The 26,771-nt window shown below is 42.4% G+C and overlaps 1 pseudogene; it reads right to left on the minus strand.

The window, feature by feature from the left end:
- Positions 1-15,669: 15,669 nt before the first annotated feature.
- LOC145050231 (ACD11 homolog protein pseudogene) lies at positions 15,670-16,525 on the minus strand (annotated as a pseudogene).
- Positions 16,526-26,771: the final 10,246 nt, after the last annotated feature.

Genomic DNA, 26,771 nt, shown 5'->3' on the forward strand with positions numbered 1-26,771 from the left:
AGTTGATTTAGTTCTTGTTATGTTTGGATAAAAATTGTGATACAGTTTTTCCACAGTATTTTATTATGATTTTCGAAACACGCAACATATGTTTTTATTATGTGATACTCAGTCTCGTGGTTTTGTTATAATAAAAATCGAAATTTTTGGGTGGTATTTTTGGGTTGTTTCAAGTTGGTATCAGAGCCCTGGTTTGAAGGATTCGGATACACCTCCGGGTGCATCTGAACTCAAACTAAGGGAAAGATAAAAAGATTTTCAAAAAGAAAAAAAAATGTTTTCGAATGAGATTTTGAAAAGCACTTAGAAAGAAAAGAATTTTTAAACAAGATAAGGGTGTGGTGCATGCGATCAGCCGAGCTCAAGTAAGTACTCCCAAATTACCCATACAAGTTTATGATCATTAGTTTCAGTTTCAGTTTTAGTTCCAGTTTCAGTTTCAGTTTCAGTAGAACAGCATGATAGTATAGGACTAAGGATCTAGGAGGATGCCATATGTGCCTGCTATATGTGTTACAGCTTTATGAGAATTGCATGCTAGTATTGAGTAGACAGCAGTAGGATATCCTATTTAGGTTATGCCTGGTAGCGCGAGCTTAGCATTGTATGCTAGAGTAGCTTCTTGTTAAGAGAATAGTTTGCCTGAGTATGTTTCCCTTATCCGAATGCTGCTTGCTTTGTGCTCTGTGGGACTCTGAGTGGTGGGAGTTAGCCATTAGGTGAATACGTCACATCACATGTGATCAAGGTTGAATAATCTCAGAGTGCTGGATTTGGCCCTATTGCGCAGCTCTTGTCTGAGTCCAAACGTTGTAGGGACGAGTCTTTTACTCGAAGGATTATTCGAGCCTCATTGCATGTGATGGTATTCAGGTGGCGGCTAATCAGCATTACAAGGAGGCTTCGGCAGCTGAGGACTGGTTTGAGTGGAGTCAGAGATTTCCCTAGGGCAAGCCTAGGATGAGAGTAGCAGAGATCAATAGTAGTAGAAGTGACTTGGTGGAGTCAAGGCCGTTCTTGAGGAAAGTACGGATAGATGTGGAAGGTAGTATGGGCCCGTACTACTGAAAGCATAGGATCCGTACTCGAATCAAGGAAGGCTGACACAAGACCAGGGAGCTAGTAGTAGTAACAATGATCCCTTGAGATATTTCAGTTTTCTGATATTGCTATGATGTGTTTCAGTATGGTGGTTTTGCGTCCGAGGACAGCAGCCGGCAGTGGAGGTGCCGGGGAGGGATCAGGATCAGGCTCGGGGAACGAGCACATGGATGAGCAGACCAGAGAGTTTCTTTCTTCAGAGATTACTCGTATCATTTTAGAGCAGACTCCTGTGATCTTTGGTTCGATCAAGGAGGGTATCTTAGAGCTGATGGATGAGAGATTGGGCACCTTCCGTGCCGAGGTGGCGGCCATGATGGGGTCGCGTACACTTACATTCAGGGAGTTCAGGGCATGTGGAGCTCCAGACTATCACGGGGCGCGGGACCCCATAGCGAGTACTAGATGGTTAGCGGATGTGGCCAACGCGTTCCGCACTAGCAGGTGTCCCGAGGGGGACAAGGTCAGATTGGCGTCCTGTCTTCTGAAGGACAGGGCACGGGACTGGTGGGAGGAGGTCGGACATACCATTGGAGATGATGCAGCATTGGATGCCATGACCTAGGCTAATTTCTCTACCAGGTTCAGGGCGGAGTTTGCACCAGTTATTGAGGTGCAGCAGCTAGCCAGAGAGTTTCAGGACCTCACCCAGACTACAGAGACCGTGGCGGAGATCACCGCCAAGTTCAGGGAGAGGGCTCTTCTTGTTCTTCAATATGCGGCCGATGAGGAAATGAAGAAGGCCCATTATCATGAGATGTGGCGGAGCGATATCCGCCAGTTTGTGAGCCGGTCCAGTTGTAAAATGCTGGATGACATGATTGCTAGGGCTCGGGAGAGGGAGATTGATCTCGAGATGGAGAAGAAGAGGAAACCGGAGGCGGTTTCGGGTTCAGGCAGTTCGTGCAAAAAGCCCAAGGTTTCTGATCACAGATCCAGGAGTCAGCAGAGCCACGGTTGATGTGGCAAGTGTGGGAGATTGCACGAGGGGGTGTGCAAGGCAGGGAGTTCCAGTTGCTACAAGTGCGGTCAGACTGGGCATTTGAGCAGGGATTGTACGGCCCCTGCTACTGGCGTTGCAGCATCAGATCTGATTTGCTTTCAGTGCAATCAGAGGGGACATAAAAAGTCCCAGTGTCCGAGTTTAGCTGCAGCAGGGTAGGTGGCTGCACCTGCCCTTGCTACTTTGAGGATTACAGACGGCCGGTAGGGCCGAGCTGAGGCGCCAGTGGCGAAGAGTAGAGCGTTTCAGATGACAGCAGAGGAGGCGCGAGCGACTCCTGATGTGGTGACGGGTATGTATCTTCCCTTCATCTCTTTATTTTATTGATTGATTATTGCTTATGATTGTATGTTTTATATAGGTTCGTTCTCTGTGAACGGCATTTCTGCTATGGTATTATTCGATTCGGGGGCTACCCAATCATTCGTATCGCTTGCGCTTAGCAAGAGATTTAGCAGAGCTCCAGGGGAGCTAGATTGTCCATTAGAGGTTGAGATAGCAGATGACAGGACCGTGAGGGTCGGCAGAGTGCATAGAGGGTGTTCTCTTCAGTTGTTTGATGAGCAGTTTTCGGTGGACCTGGTTCCTATTCCCCTGCGAGGGAATAAGGTTATTGTGGGCATGGATTGGCTAAGCCCCAATGGGGCGGTGATTGATTGTGAGCTTCAGCTAGTAAGGGTTCGCACTCCCAGTGGGGGAGAGTTAGTGATTCAGGGCGAGAGGCCACAGCGCAGACCGACCTTTTGTTCCGCCGCAAGGGCAAGGCGCTATTTTCAGCAGGGTTGCGCTGGTTATGTAGCTTATGTCTTGGATGACCGGGAGAAGGGCAAGACGATAGTTGATGATGTCCCGATAGTGCTAGACTTCCCGGTTGCATTTCCCGAGGATTTACCGGGAATACCTCCTGAGAGACAGGTTGAGTTTAGGATCGACCTGATTCCTGGTGCGGCTCCGATAGCCAAGGCACCGTATCGCCTAGCTCTCCCTGAGATGCAGGAGTTGTCTACGCAGCTGCAGGAGCTGCTAGACAAGGGTTTCATTCGGCCGAGCAGTTCGCCTTGGGGAGCGCCGATCCTGTTTGTGAGGAAGAAGGATGGGACGCATCGTATGTGTATAGATTACCGGGAGTTGAATAAGGTAACGGTGAAGAACCGTTACCCACTTCCAAGGATAGATGATTTGTTTGACCAGCTTCAGGGAGCGTCTTGGTTCTCCAAAATCGATCTACGCTCCGGGTATCATCAGATGCATGTTAGGGATGAGGATGTGCAGAAGACTGCTTTCAGGACCAGGTATGGTCATTATGAGTTTGTGGTGATGCCATTTGGGCTCACCAATGCCCCAGCCGCGTTCATGGATCTCATGAATCGCGTGTGCAGACCGATGCTGGATCGGTCAGTGATAGTATTCATAGATGATATCTTGGTATATTCCAAGACGCAGGAGCAGCACGAGGAGCACCTGAGGGAGGTGCTGGAAGTTTTGAGGAGGGAGAGACTTTTCGCAAAGTTCTCCTAGTGTGAGTTCTGGTTGCGTGAGGTGCAGTTCCTTGGTCACCTCGTCAACCAGAAGGGTATTTTGGTGGATCCGGCCAAAATAGAGGCCGTAATGCAGTGGGAGGTCCCGAAGTCTCCATCTGAGATTCGGAGCTTCCTAGGACTGGCAGGGTATTACCGGAGATTCATTCAGGATTTCTCCAAGATAGCAGTGCCGCTCACCCGACTGACCAAGAAGTCGGTGGTATTTCGTTGGGGGCCTGAGCAGCAAGCAGCGTTCGAGACCCTCAGACAGAGATTGTGTGAGGCTCCGATCCTTACCTTGCCAGAGGGAGTAGAGGACTTCGTAGTCTACTGTGATGCCTCAATCACAGGTATGGGAGCAGTGTTGATGCAGCGAGGCCATGTGATAGCTTACGCCTCGAGACAGTTGAAGCCTCACGAGGCTAACTATCCTACCCATGATTTAGAGCTGGGGGCGGTTGTGTTTGCCCTCAAGATTTGGAGGCATTATCTTTATGAGGTCCGTTGTACTATCTACACGGATCACAAGAGCTTGAGATACCTTATGGATCAGCCGAGTCTGAACATGAGACAGATGAGGTGGTTGGATGTGCTGAAGGATTATGATTGTGAGATCCTTTACCATCCAGGGAAGGCCAACGTGGTGGCCGACGCCCTAAGCCGCAAAGTGTCGGCAGCCCCTATCAGAGATTTGTGTTTGAGGATGATAGTGATTACTCCGTTGTTGGAACGGATCAGGGAGGCTCAGGTTGAGGGCCTCAAGGAGGAGAGGCAGAAGTGTGAGAGGATAGTGGGTCGAGCATCTTCGTTTGATTATGACAGTCGGGGATTGCTGACACTTCATGGGAGAGTATGGGTACCGTACTGGGGAGGAGTACGGCAGGTGTTGATGGACGAGGCTCATAAGTCTCGATTTTCTATCCATCCAGGGGCGACAAAGATGTATAGAGATCTTCGACCCGATTATTGGTGGCCCTGCATGAAGCGGGACGTCACCTGGTATGTTGAGAGATGCCTGACCTGCAGGAAGGTCAAGGTGGAGCACCAGAGGCCTCACGGAAAGATGCAGCCGTTAGACATTCCCGTGTGGAAATGGGAGGACATCACCATGGATTTTGTCACCAAGCTTCCCAGGACCGCACGAGGAGTGGATTCGATATGGGTAGTAGTGGATCGGTTGACGAAGAGTGCTCATTTTATCCCGATCCAGGAGAGTATATCGGCAGAAAAGTTAGCCGATATCTATGTGCGTGAGATCGTGGCACGTCATGGAGTGCCGGTATCGGTGGTGTCAGACCGAGATGTCCGTTTTATATCCAGATTCTGGAAGCGTTTTCACGACGAGATGGGTACTCGTCTTCATTTCAGCACCGCTTTCCACCCTCAGACGGACAGGCAGAGTGAGAGGACGATTCAGACTCTCGAGGACATGCTCAGGGCATGTGTTCTAGACTTCGGTGGCAGTTGGGATACGTACCTTCCGTTAGCGGAATTTTCGTATAACAACAGTTATCATGCGAGCATTGACCGACCTCCCTTTGAGATGCTTTATAGGAGGAAGTGTAGGACCCCGATTTGTTGGGGCGAGGTAGGTCAGCGAGTCATTGGAAGCACAGAGGTGGTGCTCAAGACGACCGAGTTGATCCAACAGGTCCGTAGTAGACTGCAGACTGTACAGAGTCGGCATAAGAGTTACGCTGATAGGAGGCGTTCAGACTTGGAGTTCCGGGTGGGTGATATGGTCCTTCTGAAGGTCTCACCTTGGAAGGGTGTTATCAGGTTCCAGAAGAGGGGCAAGTTGGGTCCCAGGTTTATTGGTCCTTTCAGGGTTTTGGCCCGAGTGGGTCGTGTTGCTTATCGGTTAGATCTTCCTGAGGAGCTTATTCAGATCCACAACACTTTCCATGTGTCTCAGTTGAGGAAGTGTTTGGTGGATGAGTCAGCAGTCGTTCCCCAGAAGGATATTCAGGTTGATAGCAGCCTGAATTATATTGAGAGGCCGGTCGCGATTCTGGATCGGAAGACAAAGACCTTGAGGAACAAGGAAATTCAGTTAGTGAAAGTGCAGTGGCAGCACCGGAAGGGGTCTGAGTGGACGTGGGAGGCAAAGGAGGAGATGAGAGAGCACTATCCAGAGATTTTTGCAGATTCAGCCGTAGCAGACTTCGAGAACGAAGTCTGAGCCAAGTGGGGGAGAATTGTAACGACCCGTCTCCGGTATGATGATTCCATAGTATTTAATTAGAAGTTTGCAAGAAGGACTCGGCGAGTTCATAGCCTGACTCGCTGAGTAAGGACGGGATTTCGCACACGTGTTAGTCAGCGACTCGGCGAGTCCATATTTGGGACTCGGTGAGTCTTCCTGCCTGGAAGAAACCCTAAATCCCCGGGTTGTTCACTATTTAAACCACCTTATAGCCCCCAATCTCGCCTCCTTCACCCTCAGAAAGCTGTGAGAAAACCCTAATCCATCCTTGAGTGATCTAAGTGTTCTTGTGTTAAATTTTGAAGGCTTGAAGAAGGAGAAGAAGAAAGGAGCAAGGAGAAGAGGTGTAGAGCAAAGATCCAAGGGCAAATCAGAGTTCTTTGAGGTATTCTTCGGATTCCCTCCTGTTTTATGCTTTTAACCTCCGTTAGAACTCTTCTAGATCTAGTTTGATGCTTTCCTCAAGCCTTATGATTGTATGGATACCCTATTATGTCGAGATATCCTTAGATCTGTTCATTTAGGAGCTGTAGAGCCCAGATCTATTGCCTTTTTGAAGTTACCTTGCATGAAAACCCTAGATTTAGCCTTTATTATGCTTTTTGAGCCATTTTAGCTTCATGGATGCATATGGGCACGTAAAGATAGAATCTTTACGTGCTAATCGAGTTAAGGGAGTCCAGATCTATAAGTTTTATACACTGGATTCAAGCAAAATCGAGTTTTGAGTTGCTGCATGCAAGCGACTCGGCGACTCGGAAGAACGACTCGGCGAGTCGAGTCGCGAGTCCCCGTTTTTCCCCTTTTGAGTGTTGATGAGTGGAAGCCTGTGAGTAGTAGAGTGGACTCAGTGAGTTGGAGAGCAGACTCAGTAATGGAGGGACTCGGCGAGTTGTTCATACCACTCGGCGAGTCCAAGGCAATCTTCTTAAGCTCAAGAACAACTCGTCGAGTTGTTCATATGACTCGGTGAGTCGGATGAAGATTGTCTGAGTTCTTGGATCGAGAGGGTACTCGTCGAGTCGATGCCATACTCGACGAGTAGCCACGAGTAGGGTTGAGAAGTGAGACTAGAGACTCGGCGAGTTGGCGGCCCAACTCGGCGAGTCAGGTCAACTGTGGGTTGACTTTGACCGAGAGAGTTGACTTTGACCAAGGGTAAAAGAGTCATTTTAACCCAGTGCAGTGTTTAGTATTTGATTGAGTGTGTTTATGGACTTGTAGCTGGGGAGATACCGGAGCAGCAACAGTTAGCTTCCAGAGCCATTCACACAACAGCCAGTTCATGAGGTGAGTTTCCTTTCAGTAGGAACGGGTCTACGGCCACAATGCCGGCCCGTTTAGTTAGCAGTAGTCCCGGACTTTGGTCCGATGCAGTAGTTAGAGTGCTTGATGTCTTCGTGATTCAAGCATGTTTGTGTTATGTGTTCCGAACTCTGTTCCGTGCAGTATGCAGTATATGTGATTATAATAGTTGATATGTGTTATGCTATGCCATGATCAGCCAGTTCCGGACTTCGGTCCGATGCAGGGGACAAGGTCCCAGTCAGTTCCGGACTTCGGTCCGATGCAGCTAGTTCCGGACTTCGGTCCGATGCAGTTAGTTCCGGGCTTCGGTCCGATGCAGTTAGTTCCGGACTCTGGTCCGATGCAGGGGACAAGGTCCCAGTCAGTTCCGGACTTCGGTCCGATGCAGCTAGTTCCAGACTTCGGTCTGATGCAATGGGCAAGGCCCAATATGTGCTTTATATATATATATATATATATATATATATATATATATATATATTGTATGGTATGTGGTAGTTTGGGGGAGCTCACTAAGCTTCGTGCTTACAGTTTCAGTTTTGGTTTCAGGTACTTCCGCAAGCAAAGGGAAGAGCTCGGGATGATGGCATCGCACACACCACAACTTCAGTCTTGTCCTAGGAGTTGATTTAGTTCTTGTTATGTTTGGATAACAATTGTGCTACAGTTTTTCCACAGTATTTTATTATTATTTTCGAAACACGCAACATATGTTTTTATTATGTGATACTCAGTCTCGTGGTTTTGTTATAATAAAAATCGAAATTTTTGGGTGGTAATTTTGGGTTGTTTCACATACAAACCTTTCCACTCTCTCTCTCTACACTCTCTCTCTACAACTTGTTTTCGAGCCAAAAACGCCCATTCCGAGCGCCGAACTAGTAAGTCATCTATCCTAACTTGTTGTGTAGCTTAGTTAACATACAAATTCATGTTTAAGACATCAAATAGGGGCAAGATTATGTGTTTACGGCCCAAGAACACTCTTGGACCGTGAACACCCTTAAGTGGGGGTTTTAAGCCCCAAAACCCCTCTAAAATACCCCTAGGGCTTAGATATGACTTGTGGACTTACACCTTCGAACTTAGAACACTAAAACCTTGCATTTTGGAGAGTAAACATGAGTTTACGGCCCAAGAACACTCTTGGACCATAAACCCCTCTTCATAGGCCGTGAACACCTTTTAAGGTGTTAGAAATGCCCTCAAACACCTCCTATGGCCTTGGAATATGTCTAGAAGCAACCCCCATTGTAGTAAAGGCATTAAACATCAATTAAACCAAGGAAATAGGAGTTTACGGCCATAAACCCCCCTAGAATTGGTCCGTGGGCCGTAAACTCCCAAAAGGTGGCCAAATGATGCCCTAACACCCCCATTTGACTTGGAATAATGCTTAGAACTTTATATTCTATCATTTAAGACTTAGATCTATGAAGGAATTGACCAAGTGAGAGTTTACGGCCGTAAACTCCTTGTTTAGGGCCGTGAACTCCTTAAATGGCCCATTTGTTGCCTTAAACCCATTCAGTTAGAGCAGTATTTTAAACAAAGGATTTCTTTACTTATAATGTTTTATCAAAGTTTCATTTAAAACTTGTTTATGAACGGTTTTCAAAGGATTTCTAAGGGTTTTCAAACTTATTTTACAAAAGAATACCAAGTCATGATTTCTTAAGTATAAAGGTTTTCCAAAGTTTTCATCAAAGTTTTCTTCCATGTTTTTATACTCCTACTTTGTTAGATACTACTGCTTCGTTATACTTCTACTTAGTTAATGCTCCTACTTAGTTAAATGCTATTACTTTGTTAACGCTTTTACTTCGTGATACGCTCCTACTTCGTGATACGCTCCTACTTGTTAACTCTTTTACTTCATGATACGCTTTTACTTCGTGATACGTTTCTACTTCGTGATACGCTTCTACTTGTTAACGCTTCTACTTCGTGAAACACTTTTACTTCGATAAACACTTCAACTTCGTTAAATGCTTCTACTTAGTTAAATGTATGACTGTACTTGTATAGTTATATAAATAATGTTTAAAGGACTGAGGAAGGCTAGTTCGCCCTATTTCCTTTTCCTCGTTTAGATGTGGTCTGGTGGGATCGGATATCCGTCCGAAGGTCGTTTGATCATTAATTATATATTATGTATACATGTATAGACATATAGGTTTACATCGGTCAGTTGTTTGTGAGTCTCTATCATTAGCCCAGTATTTACCTTAGAACTCACTATACGAGTTGCATCTTCAGGACACGGCCTTCTCCGTTGTCAAGTTGGTAACCAGAGTCTCCTGTAGGGAGAGCGGGCATTGTGTGTATAGATCTATACGGGATTGACACCCCTACACCCTGACTGCTAGCTACAGTCCACGTCCTACCAAGCCAAGGGGTGACAAATGTCACATTCTTTCCGACGCTTGCAGGGCGTCAAGTTCTCTAGTGTCTATAAGTATGGTTACGAGTATCTCGGGGTTACCTTATAATTCATGGCCTTAAGGTAACGGAAATTAACACTGTATTTTTGAAACAACACCCTTAAGATCACTCCTTGTTTTAGACCTTGCTAGACGTATCATTCAATTGATGCTGTCTGCGGTCTGTGTCTCTTTGTTTTAGACCTTGCTAGACGTATCATTCATTTGATATTGTCTGGGGTCTGTGTTCACTCTTTTAGACCTTACTAGACGTATCATTCATTTGATATTGTATGGGGTCTGTATTCACTGTTTTTAGACCTTGCTAGACGTATCATTCATTTGATATTGTCTGGGGTCTGTGTCTCCTTTTGTTAGACTGAGCCGGGCGTGTTGTTCATTCGATACTCTCCTGGAGTCTATGATTTCTTTTGCCTTAGTCAGCAGTATTTCCTGCTGAGGCCTATGTTATTTTCCCTAATGCTTTTACTTGTGATATCCTTCTACTTTCTTTAAAGTTAAATACCGTATTTTGGTAACGATAATATTTTAGGGAAATTCTCTTTAAAACATAACACTATCGAGTCTTGGTAGAAGACTGGTTTTATTTAGAAAATATTGGATTTTCTGGAAAGGGACTCTAATACACTGTTGATTCTAAACTACTACTTTTTATAAAGTTATTTGAATAAAATGACACTAAATACTTATGAACTCACCAACATATATAAAAATGCTGATACTCGCTTTCAAATAACTTGTATACTCAGGTCAGCAATAGACAGGTACATTCCAGGAGCTTTTGGTGAAGACAGTTTAGTACTAAGCTGCACCTATATTATTACTTGTATTACTTTAATGTCTCTATGAAATGTAAACCATGTAAAACTATTACTATTAATGCAATGGTTTTTGTACTTTGATTATTATACTGCATATGTTGTGATACTTGACATGATGTCATCCACCCCAGAACGTTTCCGCCGTTCCGGTTTTGGGGTGTGATATCAGATCAGTGGCATACACTGCTATCTCGTCAGCTATGGAAACTCGTAAAGGTCGACTCAACGCCTCTCGATGAATACTGACGTGCTGACTAAAGCCTAATGACACAAAAGACCGACTCGCACCCGAATCAAATAACACCAAAGCAGGTACAGAACACACAAGAAATGTACCTACACATATCACAAAATAAGCATAACACCACAAACTCAAGATAAGCATTTGAAAGAATACATATCAGCCACAACATCGGGTGCTGCGCGGACCTCCTCCACTGTCAACTGGAAGGCTCTCCCGCGAGCCTTTGGCGCCTTGGCCTTCACCGGACGACTATCCATAGCTCAAATAGTAGCAGGGACAGATCCCTGAGAAGCTCCCTGAGCTGACCCTCGTAACTGCGGACACTCGGCCTTCCGGTGTCCAGTCTGGTTGCAGTGAAAACAAACTGCAAACCCCTAGGGGAAATCCTTGGCCATGTGCCCTTCCTTGCCACACTTGTAGCAAGACCCTGCTCTGCACACCCCTTGATGACTCTTCCTGCACTTGCCACAAGTGCGGCCCTTCTGGTTCCCTGATCTCGAATCGGCGGGCTTAGCTCGCTTAGCAGCCGGCCTGGACTGTGCATGTCGCTGATCCCTCCCATGAAACTCCGCCTCCTCCCTGGCCTGAGTCTCTAGCTCAATCTCCTTCTTCCGGGCATTTTCCTGGAGCTCGGAAAATGTCCGGTACGTCGAGTTTGCCATGAACTCGCAGATGTCTCTCCTTAAAATACTCAAATACCAAATCATACGTGCCTGCTCGGAAGACACGTGCTCAGGGCAGAACATCGCCCTCTCATGAAACATCCTGGTGATCACAATAACAAACTCAGTACCCTGCTTGAGGATCAAGAACTCTTGGGCCAAATGCTCCCTTTCCACCGGGGGAACGTACTCATCACGAAACATAACGGTGAACCTCTCCCAGGTCACCGCAGCAAGCTCTGCAGCTGAATAGTGCGCTGTCACAAACTTCCACCAGTCCTTCGCCCCAAAGCGAAGCTAGTTCAACGCGAACCGAACTCTCAGATGCTCCAAACATGAACATGTGTAGAAGCACCCCTCAATGTTAGAGATCCACCTCAACGCGGCTATCAGATCCTGAGTCCCATCAAACTCTGGTGGCTTCGTGTTGCTGAACTCCCAGTACAGCAACGCGTCACCCCCCCTGTGGCCTGGTAGAAGCAACGACTGTAGTGGTTGCAACAACAGCAACATCAGTAAGAGCAGCATACCGCTCATCAAAAGTCTCAATCAGTGTGGTCTTGATAGACCCGAACATCTCTGGAATCTCAGCACGGATGGCAGTAGCCACCTCATGTCTCTCTAAAATATAGCATAAGATATCAGAGACTCGCTCGAGTGTACGTACACTCGCTATCCCATTCTTACTTGATCCTTGGTACCCTAAGGATTCTTACTTGGGCTGCACACTGATCTGGTGTCTTCGGTAGTACGGGCCTAATACTACTGTCCACACCGCATCAATATTCACCCTAATTCCTCCTCCTAGGATCCTAAGTCCCAAGTATTCTACTCCTTCTATACATAGTCTACTCTCTAGCAGATCTCTCATAAGCTCCTCGCTGCTATCTATTCACTCTCAAGCATCTCCTAGCAGCAAAACCCCTAAGCTAAGACATCCCAAATCAGGCCACTCTAGTCCTAATAAGAATACCCAGCCTACTCTAGCATGCATATCATATCATAACATATCTCATAACTCATAATGTAAGGGTATTTTGGGAAATCACCGTTCGGGCATTGGCTGATCGTACACACTGCTCTGCTCTGCTCATTCAAAAACTTTGTACTCTTGAGAAAAGTTTTGTGAATTTTATTTTGAAAATACCTCAAATCCTCAGTTTGAGTTCAGATACGCCCAAAGGTGCACCCAAATCCCTAAAACCAAGTCTCTGATACCAACTTGTAACACCCAAATTTTCAAAATAAATTTTCACCATTTTAAAACATACTTTCATTCATAAAATAATAATAAAGATAATGTATACACTGTCATCATAGAAAAACATATCCCAGAATCATATAAACAAAAGCTCCATGAGTGTGTACAGATCATGTCGACGCCTTCCCGCGATCATCACTAGTACCTGAAACACATACACAAAACTCTGTAAGCATAAATGCTTAGTGAGTTCCCCAAAATACCACATAAACACATATCAGCCACTCAAGGTTGTAACTCTAATGACCCTCTCGTCAAATATCTCTATGGGACCCTCATGGTCCCATAACTCTGTGGACCCACTGGTCCTAACTCTGTGAACTCTGAATCATGCATATCACATATCACATAGAATCACATCACATAGATAGCATACAAGATACATTGTCACATAGCTCTGATTACCACTCTAGGTAAAGTATAGTGAGAAGACTCACCTCGGGAATCTCGGTAAAATCTCGATATCAGAATACTGCCCTAGCCTCCGCCTAGTCTCAATAATAAATTTCACTAAATAAATGTCTCTTCATGTTTTGGATATTCGCTCATGCAAATTCCTAGAAGGGTAAAAGACCATTCTACCCCTCTACAGTCCTAAGGCCCATTTGTTGACATACCCTAAAAGTTAACTGTCCATTTTGACCAGACTCGCTGAGTGCCACTACTAGAAAAACAGCCTTTTACGTGGCGCAATGTGTGTCGTAAAACGCTCAGACGATGCGTAAATGCATGTCAAGGAAGGCCCTGTCGTAACGAGAGACGACACGGTTTTGCGTGTCGTCTATAGACGACGCGCATTTACGACGCACATTTATGACACGCATTTACGACGCACATTTACGACGCGTAATGCGTATCAAGGAAGCCCCTGTCATAAAAGAATACGACACACATTTGCGTGTCGTAACCTTACGACGTACGTGTTTATGACACGCAATGCGTATCAAGAAAGCCCCTGTCATAATGTAGATGACACGCATTTGCGTGTCATAAACTTCAGTAAGCATTTACGATATGCATTTACGACGCGTCTTTATGATACTAATTTACGCATAATACAAAAATATTTAAACAAATATATGCCAAAACAATCAATTTCACCCAATAACATCATGTCAAAAAAATTTATTACATTGATATTAAGGGGATCTAATTGTACATTGTTATTAAGATGTTTTCCCTAACTATATAACCTAATACTACATTGCGTATCAAGGGAGACCTTCTGCAAAGTAATGTTATACAAACTAAAAAGATATACACAAAGGTGATAAACATCAAATTCCAACTAAGTAGAGTTGCATATTGCCTTTCATAATTCTTTAAGACTAATGAGCCCTGCTCCGATAACTCTTGTGACCTGATCAAATAAAATTCAAAAAATTAATATGCTAATATAATTAATAGAAGAATAAAACAAGGAATGTTAGTTGCAAATACTTGTGCCAAATGTGAGTGGTCAAATGAGGGAAAGTGAACATATGCAAGCTTTTTGACACCAGCCTACACACAAGCACATATACATATCAATATAAGTGCAAAAATAAATATATAAATAAATAAATTTCAGTTCATTACAATTGAATAATTGATAAATACATAAAGAATTAGATTAAAAAATGTCCAAAACACCCTTGCAAAAGTAAGAATTTTATGAGTCCCTTGTAAAGAATTAGATTAAAAAATGCAATATAAAGTTTTCAAGAATCGCCTGTATAAATCCTCATCTAACCAAATCCTCCATAGCTCTCCCTCGAACTCCAGTTTCATGAAAAACCAAGGGTAAATTCTCTCTAAGCTCCTTTGTCTCCTTTTGGGGTCTTTCTAGATTCTCTCTAAGGTTGAAGGGTAATACTTTCAATTTCTTTTTGTTTATTAAAGCATATGATAATTAAAGATCAAGATTCATTACCTTGGCAAGGTTTTGGCGGGTATCATCATACCTCTTCCATCTAGAAAAGGCTGAAACCATCCTAGACGTCACCTGGATCAAGACAAGGGTAAAATGGTAATTTCAACCAACCCCATAAGATTTGTATTGTAAAAGAGTTAGATACAAGAATGATGCAATTGCAACATCTTGCATCCAGCCCTATTGCAAAATGCTTTACAAGGGTGTTTTAAAAATCTGATTTTGGTCCGACTCAAATGAAGAAAGATAAAGATGGGCAATTAAGTCATTTTCACCTAAGGGATCAGTTTGTCAAGTTGCAGCACAAGGTCTCCTAAGAACTTGTAGCCTGATCCATCTTTAGCATGGAAGTTAACAGGTGATGCACAAAATCCTCCAATCAGTGAATGCACCTGTCCAAAATCAAAGTTCAAGAAAATACTTAATATATAAGTAATATGTCAAATGTTATCACAAAAGTTATAATCAAAACAATGATTTAGTTTTAATTAAGTTACAATTTTAATATTTCTTATTATAGCTTTAATTTGGTTTTAAACTTCTAATATGAAAAAGCATGGAAAGTTCACTAACTTCAATTACTTATAAAATTCCAAGGATCTAGATTTAATGTCTTATTTTCATAAACAAATCTAATAATAAGTTCAAATTAAATAGTGGGAGTGTGGGACAAAAATACAAAACATAAATATAAAACATAAATATGGTAATTAGGATGCAATTTATTTATATATTTATATGAGTTAGTTAATAAAGCTCCCACTTGACATGCTTTGTCGGCCTTGTGATGACACCTGTCCTTGAGACACCACCATTTGTGTCCTCCCTCCAGGACCTTGAACATACAGTAAGGATTATCATCTAAGATGAGCAACAACACTCATTTGATAATTATAATGTACAAATATGAGATGACTTCTCTCTCAAGCATTTCATCAAACATCTTATATGCCTTATAAACTTATTAAAGTTTTACTTTTTTATGTTTAAGTTGTTTGACATTAGTTAAAAAGAAACGAGCCTTTAGTCAACTTACCAATCTCATTTCCATGTGCCATGTCAGCAACATTAGCCTGGTCAACAACAGTCTTACTTCTGAATCAAATTTGAGTAATTAAATGAGTCAAACCTCATTTCCCAAGATTTTATTAAAAAATAAAAAGGTTTCCATGACTAACCAGTTTCATTTAAATTGATGGAAGAGCACATATTCCTGCAGAAAATGCAGTTCTAACAGCCCATGAATGATATGGCGCACACACTTGTTGATAAGCTGATGAAGCTGCATCTTTTAGGAAATAATCGCTGAATCATCACCACAAGAATATGCAATTAATAACACTAGAATTAATAAATACAATCAGGTGTAATAAGTCATAAGAACATACTTGTTTTATAGAAAATTCTGGAATAATTCTCGAATTAGGTCAAGACCCCATCTAACTATGCGAAGATTATGAGTATGGCTACCACGTGACTTCACTGTCTTCCATTTTACATCATAGTCAACTACACTGCTTAAACTCACATAGCGTTCTGATGGTTCTTCTAGATCACGCACCTGAAAACCAAATAGAGGATTTTGACCGACGAGCAAAGAAACTAAAGAACACGCAACACAAAATGGACTTAATTTCGAAACAGGAAAATCGCCATTTCTTCCATCTATAATCAGATTTGAAATTTCCTCAAATGCATCCGCGATTGAAAAAAGAGAGGTTCATGTTCCAGCGTCTTCAAATTCATCACCGCCGCTATAATCCATCCTCTTGGAGTTGCTCCTGAGATCACACAATTTGAGACAAGCAACAAAACGTAGTTTCCGAATCATCAATTGCAAAAACTAAACACAAATTGTAAGAGAAATCGCGCCTGCTCAGATCCAGATTTTCCCTAAAAGGATATGATATTGTCGGATAGATTTGGGAGGTTGATGAATGTAAGATTTGCAAGTGCTCTGATAACAAGAACAATTCAAGAGCAGGGGACCACAGGGAGAAATTTGGGAATAACTTTGATCGTACAATGCAAATTTGAATCACAAGCTTAAAACAACAAATTTGGGGGAAATTCAAGAAGAAGTGATCATTTGATATCAGCAAAGACCCCTAACTTTTATCGTACAATGCAAATTTGAGAAATGAGTTAGTGAAACTTTCGAATAACTTTTCAGTTAGCCGAGTTGGGTAGCATCAAATGCTTGTTGTCTGGATTAGATTTGGAAGTAATAGAAAAGAACCCAGTCGCATTCGTTTTCTCCGCCGTTGATGGTGGTTTGTGGAGATGATTATGTCATTGTGTACTGCGATGTGGTGTTCCGATCTTGAACCGACATCTGGAGTTGACGCAAGTGTTTGCTTAGGCACTTCGAAATTTTAAAGATTATGAGGTTCGATGCTAGTGGTGGCGGATTAGGGCTTACAGAGAGAGAGAGAGAGAGAGAGAGAGAGACTGCTTAAAGGATTATTAGGGCTTTTTGGTAGAGGATTTAGAAGAAGAAGAAGGAGATGCATCGGCAGGCTGTTTAAGTTTTTGGTATTTCATTTCCCCCTAAGAGAACGCGCCTTCCTAATGAAAAATATAAAGCGATAGTTTTAGATGACGCGCTTTTTTATGATAGGTGCCCTCCATGTTTTTATTTTTTTTGTTGGACACTACTTTTAGGGCACGAACAAATACGTGCCCTTTATCCTTCAGATTTTTCAAAATTGACATTATTTTTTAGGGCACGCACAAATGCGGGTCCTCTATCAGCGAATGTCATTGTTTGCGCGTCATTAAAGGGATGTTTTCTAGTAGTGTGCATACGACGAGTCGGCGAGTCCCATCGTCTCCATACACTCTTCCCTTTCTAAGCCTCACTCGTCTCACTGAGTCACCCCTCAACTAACCAGGTCACCACGGGAGTTAGACCCCGGGGCAACCCATTCCGACTCGTCGAGTCTACATATGGACTCGGCGAGTTTCCTCCATGGACTTGCTCAAACAACCTCCTGAGATCGGATCTGCTTAGCCAAATCATAAATCTTACCCTTAAACACTTAAAAGTCATGTAAAGGTGCAACCTTTACGTGCATGCAACCTAATTCAAGCCTCAAATGGAGAAATAACACTAGAAATGGCAACCTAGTCTCCAATTGCTTATTTGCATGCAAAAAGCTAGAAGGTAATGACTCTAAGGACCTCTCATGGTCCAGATCTAATGTCATAATCCCAAAGAGGACCTCATACTCACTAGATCTTCCACAAAATGAGGGTAGAAACCCTAAAATCAAGAACTCCATCAATATAACACGAAATGGAAAGGATTATACCTCCAAAGATGATATCACGAGATGATTAGCTCAGATCTAGTCCCCTTCAAGGTCTAGATTTGTGCTCCTATCTTCCTTCAAGCAAAACCACACAAAAAGATGAAGAAATAGCCTCCTCTTTCCCTCAAACTCACTATCTCGGCTCTCTAGGGTTTCTATGGAATAAGGTTGCCACAAATGAAGGCCACAAAGGTCTTTAAATAGGCTCCCAAACCCGGGGATTAGGGTTATCCTAATTAGCACCGACTCGGTGAGTCAGACCCCGACTCGTCGAGTCCGGTCGCGAAAATACGCCAATAAATCAAACTCTACTCGACGAGTTGAGGCATCAACTCGTCGAGTTCCTCAATAAAACAATAAATAAATAACTAAATTGACATACCCGAACTCAGGATGTTACATATGTGAGGTTAAATAGCCCCGGTACAGCCTTGTGCTGACATATAAGTTGAAATAGACTCGGAGGCGAAATAGACCTGATACAGCTTGGGCCGAAACATGAGTTGAAATGGAGTTGGGGGTTAAATAGGCCCGGGGGTGAAATAGACCCAACACAGGCTTAAGCTAGCAGAATGTATGGTATGCAATATTTTGGGGAACTCAATAAGCTTCGTGTTTACAATTTTCAGTTTATGTTTCAGGTACTTCTGGATCGAAGGGGAATATCTCACGATGATCGCATTGAACACCATATCGCTCAGCATTTTATTTAGCTCTGATGTATATGGATTATTTTGGCATATTCTGATTTCGTTATGATTTTATGAAAACTCTTTGGATATTGGTTTTATTATTATAAAAATTGAAGTTTTTAGTCTTAAATTTTGGAACGTTACAATTTGGTATAAGAGCCTTGGTTTGAGGGGTTCAGGCATACTCTTGGGTGTGTCTGAAATGAAAATGATCATTTGGTAAATTTTTCATAGAAGGAAACATTTTATACAAAGAGTTTTCTAATAAAAAAAGGGGTATGGTGCATGCAATCGATCGAGCTCGAGTAAGTTTTCCCAAAATACCGATACATGTTTATATTATGCTTTGAAATGTGAATCTGTGAATCGCATGCTAGATTAGGGCTAAGGATGTAGGAGAGATGCCTTTGTATGCCTGCTATATTAGCTTGTAGACTTGTATGCTTGTGTTGATCAGACAGTGATATGATGGCCTGTTTAGGTTATGCTTGTTCCTATTACTCAATGCTCGAATGTTGCTTGCTTTGTGCTTTTGGGAGTTCCCATTAACTCCATCCAACTAGTAACTAAGTTACATATTATTGAGACTAAATAATTTTAGAAGGTTAGGTTTTAAGTCTATTACGCAACTCTTGTTTGATTCCAACTGTTGTAGTGTGAGACCTTTCATTCGAAGAATTATCTGGTGCCGGTGATATGTAATTATATTCCTGAGCTAGTTTTAGGGTGTTAAGGGGAGTTCCTTCTGCAACTGATGGTGGGGGGTAGTGTGGTGGTTGTCCTAGGAAGAGATTTAGTGTTGGGAGCCTTGTCTTGCTGATTCTATCTAAGGTTAAGGGAGTGACTTGGAGGACCCATACTACTGAAAGTAGAGGATCCATACTCAAGTCAAGGAAAGCTGCGATGATAAGAGGAAGCTTATAGGGTATGGGATTCCTCGATGTGTGTGTGTGTGTATATATATATATATATATATATATATATATATATTTTTGTGTGTTCTGATGGTTTGAATGGTCTATTTTTCAGCTTCTCTCGAAGAAGATCTGGTTGTGGTTCTAGTTCTGGTGCTGGTGAGGGTTCAGGTTTGAGTTGGATAGTTGGATGATCAGATGCGGGAGTTCATTTCGTCAGAGATTACCCGCAACATAGTCGAGCAGACTCCTGTGATCTTTGGTATGATCAAGGAGGGCATCATGGATGTTAGAGGAGCGTTTTGGCTCATTCCATTCTGAGATGGTTTCAATGATGGGAGCTCACAAGAGTCCTAGATTTCTTCGGGAAGAAGGACCCGATCACGAGTAGATGTTGGTTAGCGGATTTCGCTAATGCCTTCCGCACTAGTATTTGTGCTGATGGGGAAAAGCCATACTTGCTTCTTATCTTCTGAAAGACGAAGCTTAAGACTGGTGGGAAGAGGTTGGACATGCCCTGGGAGGTGAGGCGAATGAGTCCATGATTTAGGAGGATTTTGTGACGAGACTTCGGGCCGAGTTCGAACCTGTGATTGAGGTACGACATTTGGCACGAGAGTTTCAGGATCTCCACTAGACTACTGAGATGGTGGCTGAGATCATTGCTATGTTCCGCGAGAGAGTGTTGCTGGTTTCACAATATATGGCGGATGAGGAGATGAAGAAGGCGAGTTACCATGAGAAGTTGAGGAGTGATATTCGGCAGTTTGTGAGTCGATCTAGTTGCAGGACACTGGATGATATGATAGTGCGCCAGTGAGAGGGAGATTGACTTGGAGATGGAGAAGAAGAGGAAACCAGATCAAACTAAGGGTTCATAGGGCTCGAGCAAGAAGATCGAGGTATTTGATTCGAGATTGAGAGGCCAGCAGTATCGTGGTCATTGTGGCAAGTGCAGCAAGACGCATGATGGTGCTTGCAGGGGTGGTGGTGGTTCAGGCTGCTATAAGTGCGGCAATACGAGGCATTTTTGTCAAGATTTCACAACCACTACCCAGGGATCAAGCCTGAATTGCTTCCACTACATTTAGAGGATGTATAAAAAGGCCAATTGTCCAAGTCTATCAGTGGCAGGACTGGTTCCTGCTCCGATGACTTTGAGGATCATAGATAGCCACAAGGACAAGGAGAATGCACCTGTTGTGAGGAGTAGGGATTTTCAGATGTAAGTCCCCAAAATGCTTATGTATCAATCAAATCCGTTTGATGGTGTGGAATCCCAATCAAACGGATGATGTCAGATCAAATAAAAGAGAATGAGAAGAAGAATAATATGAATCTCAATGTATTGATGAATAGAATAATGATCCTTTACATGAGATTCACACACACTAACACATACTTGTTCTTCTCTCTAGTTTTTCTCTCTAGAACACCTTAGAATACACACACATAAGCTCCTCTACACCGTACACTCTCTATCACCCCTCACCCTATATATATTTGGGAAACATGGACCGTAAACAGATTTATAGCCGTAAACCTGTTTACGGTTGTAAACACAACCGTAAACATTGACCGTAAACACATATATGACCGTAAACACTGAGTTGTTTACGGTCCTAGACATAAAAATATAGTTTCCTACAAAAGCAAAGTAGAAACTATATTTTTGACCCAACATCAGATTACAACCGAGGAGGCTCGTGCAACACCATTTGTGGTGACGGGTATATATCTTCTCCTTATCTCTTTATTTATGTTGATTTTTTTCTTATATTTGTGTGTTTTATTTTAGGATCGTTCCTTGTGAACGATATCTCTACCTTGGTACTATTTGATTCGAGGGCTACCTAATCTTTTGTATCTCTTGCGCTCTGCAACAGGTTGAGATTGCGGATGATCGATCTATATGGGTATCGAGGGTTCATTGGGGTTGTGTTCTAGAGATGTTCAACGAGCAGTATCCGATTGATTTGGTTCATATTACTTTGTAAGGGAACAAGGTTATTATAGGTATGGATTGGTTGAGCCCCAGTGGGGTAGTGATTGAATGTGAGCATCAGATGGTACGCATTTAGACCCAAAGTGGGGGAGAGTTAGTGGTTCAGGGAGAGAGTGCTCAGCATGGGCCGATTCTATGTTCAAAAGCTAGGGTCAGACGTTATCTTCAGCAGGGTTGTTCCGAAAATATTGTCTATATTATGGATACCCAAGAGAAGGGTAAGGAGACTATGGATGATGTGTTGGTTGTTTGGGAATACCAGAATGTGTTCCGGGAGGACTTTCCCGGAGTGCCTTCGGAGAGGCAGGTCGAGTTTAGGATTGACTTGGTTCTCGATACGGCTCCGTTAACCAAATCGCCGTATTGGTTATCTCCTCCAGAGATGTAGGAGCTATCTACACAGCTGCAGGAGCTGTTAGACAAGGGGTTCATTTGACTGAGCAGTTCGCCATGGGGACCGCCAATCCTATTTGTTAAGAAGGATGGGCCGTATCAAATGTGTATTGACTACCGAGACATTAATAAGCCAACGGTGAAGAACTATTATCCGCTTCGGATAATTGATGGTTTGTTTGACCAGCTTCAGGGTGCATCTTGGTTTTCCAAGATTGATCTACGTTCGGTTATCATCAAATGAGGTTCAAAGAGGAGGACATGCAGAAGACGACCTTCCAGAATCAATATGGTTATTACATGCTCTTGGGGATGCCCTTTTAGCTCACCAATGCTCCAGCCGCGTTCGTGGACCTCATGAACCGCGTATGTAGGCTGATGTTGGATTAGTCTGTGATTGTGTGAAAACCCGAAATTTCCATTTGTACGAACATTATCTTTTCAATAGAAGCTAGTCCAGTTTCAGTTATTTTCACACTTTTCCGAACCAGTTTGTGTACATTAGGGTTTCTGTTTAAGGAGATATCAGGAGAGTGGATGCTCCTGGTTTTGTGAAATTTGAGCATTCCAAGTTTCATAATGTTGCAGTCCAATATCAGGAATAAAAATATTTTCTGCCAAAAATATTCCAGGACTATAAATAGTTTTCTGAATTAAATTAATTCATTATTCACAATTCCAAATAAAGAAAAGCCATTTTCTCTCTGACGGATCTTCGGGTTTTCATCCCAGATTGTGAGTCTACTTTACTAAATGTGTTTCAATACTTGTTAGATGCTTTATAACATCAATTACATGTTTAGATTACAAGATCCGGGAGTTTACCGCCCAAGAACGTTCTTGGGGAGTAAACTCCAAAATGGAGCTTTAAGGCTACCTAGACCCATTTTCTTGTTAAGCAACTTATTAAGGACCTTATGTATGATCATAAGAGGCTATAAAGCATCCAAAATCAACAAGTAATAGGAGTTTACGGCCAAGGACTTTTCTTGGGCCGTAAACCCATTTTCAAGGGCATTTAGTGCCCTAAACTACCCCTAAAGCTTAAGGACTTTAACCCTCAAATGCTTGTACCTATTTTAGACATCAAAACACTTCAAAATCATAATTTTATAGGAGTTTACGGCCAAGAACCTCTCTTGGGCCGTAAACCCCTTTTCCAAGGGTTAAATGCACCACAAACACCCTAAGGCCTTAAGACAATCACCCTTGGACACCTAGGACTTGAATGAGGAGTAAAAGACATCAAGAACATCCCTTAAAGGGAGTTTACGGCCAAGGAACATCACTTGGTCCGTAAACTCCAAGTGAAGGCACAAATGTGTGCCTCTTGTCCCCATTAACCTTAGGTAAAATCATGGAAGCTATCCTTGATGTGCAAGTGCCTTAAATGAATTAAAATCCAAGACCCCATAGGAGTTTACGGCCATAAACTCTAAGGTATATGGACATTAGGCCGTAAACTCCCATAGGGAGCATTCTAGGGCCTTAAACTACTTCATGTGTTATTCCAACAAAGGTAGGAGTGTTCTAGGATCAAGATAACACCTTAAAACACCCAAAACCACCAAGTGAGGAGTTCACGGCCATAAACCCATGAGTTTACGGCCGTAAACTCCAAAGGGTGGGGTTTGTTGGGTGGTGAACTCTTATGCAAGGCCATTTGATGTTTCAAACCCTTTTGCCTTGTCCCGTAGCAACTTAGATGCAACCATTAGGACCTATAACACTTATATAAAGTGTTTACATGTTCCTAAGTGTTTTAACTTATTTATTAAGTTATTATTTGTCTAATTAGTTATATATATGCTTATTATATGATAACTAGGCTCGTGCGTGTAAACAAGTCTCCGTTTGCCACCTAGTACGGTATCCGACACTGCAATTCGTACAACTCACCGCAGGTGAGTTCATACCCCTTGAATCAACCTTTGAAATGATTTTAAATGTTTTAAATACTTTATGGGGGGGGGGATACAAGTCAAATACTTATAGTTATTGCTTCAATCACATGTGATTAATAACTAGGAAAACAACGATTTTTACCACTGTTCAAACTGTTTATCAAATTGCTTTACTTTGAAATGTTTTACAAACTCTTTTACTATCCAAACTTATTTACAGTCTGTAATTTCAAACAAATGTTTCTTATACTTAAACCGTTTTATCAACTTATGCCTTCAAATTGTATTATAGATTGACATCAAGCCGATCTTCTCTTGAAATTATATTTATCTTTCAAATGTCTTTTCAAAACTTATTTATGCCTTTATATTCAATTGCATGCCCATATATGTATAGATATATAAATAATGTTTAAAGGGCTTAGGAAGGCCATCCGCCCTATTTCCTTTTTCTCGATTTGGATGTGGTCTGGTGGGATTTCGGGTGACCATCCGAAGGTCGTTTCCGTATTACTTATATATCATATATACATGTATAGACATAAAAGTACTTCCATTTTCATACTTATCAGTACATCAATAGTTAGTTACCATCGGGGTAACACAGGAACATATACAGTTATATTAGAACCATGTACATATACAGCTATACTAGAACCATGTACATATACAGTTATACTAGAAACGTAAACATATACAGCTATACTAGAAACAAGTACATATACAGCTATACTAGAAACAAGTACATATACAATTACACTAGAAACATCAGCATATATAGCTATACTAGAAACATGAACATATACAATTATACTAGAACGAGAAACATTACATATACATGAATACGTTAACAATTGTGATCCACTGTGTCGGAGCATGCCTTAAATGGCATGGCCCGAGTTGTAGCCAGAATTCTCTTGGAGGGAGAGCGTGAGTTTGCGTATAGATCTATACTGGATTGACTATCCTACACCTTGCTGCTAGCTACTGCCGGACTTGCAGGTCTGCGGGTGCCAAACGTCATTTCTTTATTACGACCATTCATTATGTCGTTGTTACCAGTCGATAGCATGGTGCAATTTATCACATTTTACCTTAATATAAATATGGTTTAAGGTAGTTAGTACAACAGTAGTTACTAGTATACAAAACTACAGTACTACAATGATTTACCCGTTACATATTATAGTGATAACCTCACTTAAGCATTAATGTACAAACTATATTTTATCAAATGATAGTTATACTTGGGTAATTACGCACTTTTACAACAAACGAGCATACAAAACAGTTAGGCCTTGGTAGAAGGCTACTTTAATAGAAAATATAGGTTTTTCTGAGAGATTCAAACTTTTACAAACACTTTCAAACATTTCCTTACAAACTTATACATTGAGATAGGTTCAAACGTTTCTTTTTGACAACAACATTGACACTAAAATACTTATGAACTCACCAACTTAATGCTGATAAACGCTTTCAAAATAACTTGTATTCTCAGGTCATCAGTAGACAGGTACCGAGGCCAGCTTTTGAGAAGATGGAGTGCATTCAAGACTCATCTCATATTATTTTGTGTTACATTATTTTTGGTGTCTATAACTATACAGAACACACTTGTATTAAAATTATATATTTAATGCAATGGATGATGTTGTTTGCTTATTTACATTTACTGTGTTGTGATACTATACATGACGTCCTCCGCCCCAGAACATTTCCGCCGTTCTTGGTTTTGGGGTGTGACAGATTGTGTTTATCAGTGATATCCTGGTCTATTCTAAGTTTAGGAGCTGCTTGAGGAGCATCTAAGGGAGGTATTGGAGAACTTGAGGAATGAGAGACTATATGCGAAGTTCTCCAAGTGTGAGTTCTGGTTGCGCATGGTGCGGTTTTCTGGCGTACCTTGTCAACCATAACTATATTATGGTCTTTTCGGCCAAGGTCGAGGCCTTCATGAGTTGGATGGTTCCGAGGTCTCCATCTGATATTCGAAGTTTCCTTGGGTTGGCAGGTTAGTACTAGAGATTCATTCAGGATTTCACCAAGATAACGGGTCCTCTGACTCAGTTGACGAAGAAGACTGTCACTTTTTGTTGGGGACCTGAGCAATAGAAAACTTTTAAGATCTTAAGACATAAATTGTGTGAGGCACCGATTCTGGTCCTATTGGAGGGTGTTGAGGATTTTGTGGTTTATTGCGATGCGTCGATCATGGGTTTGGGTGTAGTTCTGATGCAAAGGGGTCGTGTTATTGCTTACGCTTCAAGGTAGCTGAAGCCTCATGATGCGAACTATCCTACGCATGATTTGGGGATGGGGGTTGTGGTGTTTGCTCTCAAGATTTGGCGACAATACCTCTATGGAGTTTTCTGTACTATTTACACAGATCACAAGATCCTGAGGCATTTGATGGATCATTCGAATCTGAATATGATTCAGTGTAGGTGGTTGGATGTGATAAAAGGATTACGATTGTGAGATCCTTTACCATCCTGGGAAGGCCAATATGGTGGCCAATGTTCTGAGCTGCAAGGTGGTCACGACTCAGATCAAGGATATATGTATGAGGATGACATTGATTACTCCACTCTTAGAGCAGATACAAGAGGCTCATGTTGAGGGTATGTAGGAAGAGCATCGAAGGAGTGAGTACATTGTGGGTCAGGTGGCCTCCTTTGATTATGATAGCCGAGGGTTATTAACTCTCCAATGAAGGGTGTGGATTCCTTACTAGGGTGGTGTGCGGTAGGTTTTGATGGACGAGGTGCACAAGTCCATATTCTTTATTCGTCCCGGAGCAACAAAGATGTATAGGTTTTTGTGGTTTTAGATAGGGATGTTCAGTTCACTTCCAGATTCTTGATGAAATTCCACATGTAGTTGGGTACTCGTCTACACTTTAGCATGACCTTTCACCCGGAGACTGATGGTCAGAGCGAGCGGCCCATCCAGACATTGGAGGATATAATGCGGGCATGTGTTCTAGATTTCGGCGGCAGTTGGGTAAGTATCTTCCATTAACGAAACTTTTGTATAACAACAATTATCATACTAGCATCGATCG

Source organism: Lactuca serriola, chromosome 5, assembly GCF_051521515.1.
Source record: "Lactuca serriola cultivar US96UC23 chromosome 5, Lser_US96UC23_V15, whole genome shotgun sequence".
Lineage (NCBI taxonomy): Eukaryota > Viridiplantae > Streptophyta > Magnoliopsida > Asterales > Asteraceae > Lactuca > Lactuca serriola.